Here is a 1,708-nt window from a genome sequence, read left to right on the forward strand (position 1 = left end):
TGAACTGATTTGATATATTCATTTTACTGAAAAAAAAAAGACATTGTTGCCCTGACTGGTTTGGCTCAGTGGATGAAGCGTCGGCCTGTGGACTGAGAGGTCCCGGGTTCGATTCCGGTCAAGGGCATGTACCTTGGTTGCGGTCACATCCCCGGTTGGGGGTGTGCAGGAGGCAGCTGATCTGTGTTTCTCTCTCACTGATGTTTCTAACTCTCTATCCCAGTCCCTTCCTCTCTGTGAAAAATCAATAAAATATATTTTTTAAAAAAGACATGGTTACAAATTTGATATAAAAGTTTCTTTTTTTAATTAAATCTTTATTGTTCAGATTACATTTGTTCCTCTTTTTTTTCCCCCCCCATAACTCCCCTCCTCCCAGTTCCCGCCCCACCCTCCGCCCTCACTCCCCACCCACTGTCCTCATCCATAGGTGCACGATTTTTGTCCAGTCTCTTCCCACATCTCCCATTCCCCTTTCCCCCCCAAGAATAGTCAGTCCATTCCCTTTCTATGTCCCTGATTCATTATAATCACCGGTTCATTCTGTACATCAGATTATTTATTCACTTGATTCTTAGATTCACTTGTTGATAGATGCATGTTTGTTGTTCACAATTTGTATCTTTACCTTTTTCTTCTTCCTCTTCTTAAAGGATACCGTTCAGCATTTCGTATAATACTGGTTTAGTGGTGATGAACTCCTTTAGCTTTTCCTTATATGTGAAGCTCTTTATCTGACCTTCAATTCTGAATGATAGCTTTGCTGGATAAAGTAATCTTGGTTGTAGGTTCTTGGTATTCATCACTTTGAATATTTCTTGCCATTCCCTTCTGGCCTGCAAAGTTTCTGTTGAGAAATCAGCTGACAGTCGTATGGGTGTTCCCTTGTAGGTAATTGAGTCTCTTTCTCTTGCTGCTTTTAAGATTCTCTCTTTGTCTTTTGCTCTTGGCATTTCAATTATGATGTGTCTTGGTGTGGTCCTCTTTGGATTCCTTTTGTTTGGGGTTCTCTGCACTTCTTGGACCTGTAAGTCCATTTCTTTCACCAGGTGGGGGAAGTTTTCTGCCATTATTTCTTCAAATAGGTTTTCAATATCTTGCTGTCTCTCATCTTCTGGTACGCCTATAATTCTGATTTTGGTGCGTTTGAAATTGTCCCAGCGGCTCCTTACACTATCTTCGTATTTTCGGATTCTTTTTTCATTTTGCTTTTCTGGTTGGGTGTTTTTTGCTTCTTCGCATTTCAAATCTTTGATTTGATTCTTGCACTCCTCTGGTCTGCTATTGGGTGTCTGTATAATATTCTTTATTTCAGTCAGTGTATGCTTAATTTCTAGTTGGTTCTTTATCACAGCATGGAGGGTCTCATTAGATTTCGTGAGGATCTCATCAAGTTTATTGGCAGCTTCTAGCACATTATTTCAAGCCCTCAAAATTGTGTTTTTTAGCTCTATATCCTCCATTTCTGTCATGTTTTTTTGTCTCCACATTTTTTATGCTTTCTTGGTGCACCCCCTTGTGGTCTTTGTGCGCAGTCTTGTTCTAGTTAAGCCTTGATTGTTGTAGTTAATACTAGAGGGATTTGACCACCAGGCTGACTGGCTGTGAGAATCAGCCGTGTCTGCCGTGGGAAAATTTCTGTCCTCTGGAGAGGTGCTAATCTAGCCTTTGCCTGAGGCGATCTGGCAAATGACTCTGCACAGGGCTT

This window comes from Myotis lucifugus, unplaced genomic scaffold (assembly GCF_000147115.1).
Source record: "Myotis lucifugus unplaced genomic scaffold, Myoluc2.0 scaffold_81, whole genome shotgun sequence".
NCBI lineage: Eukaryota > Metazoa > Chordata > Mammalia > Chiroptera > Vespertilionidae > Myotis > Myotis lucifugus.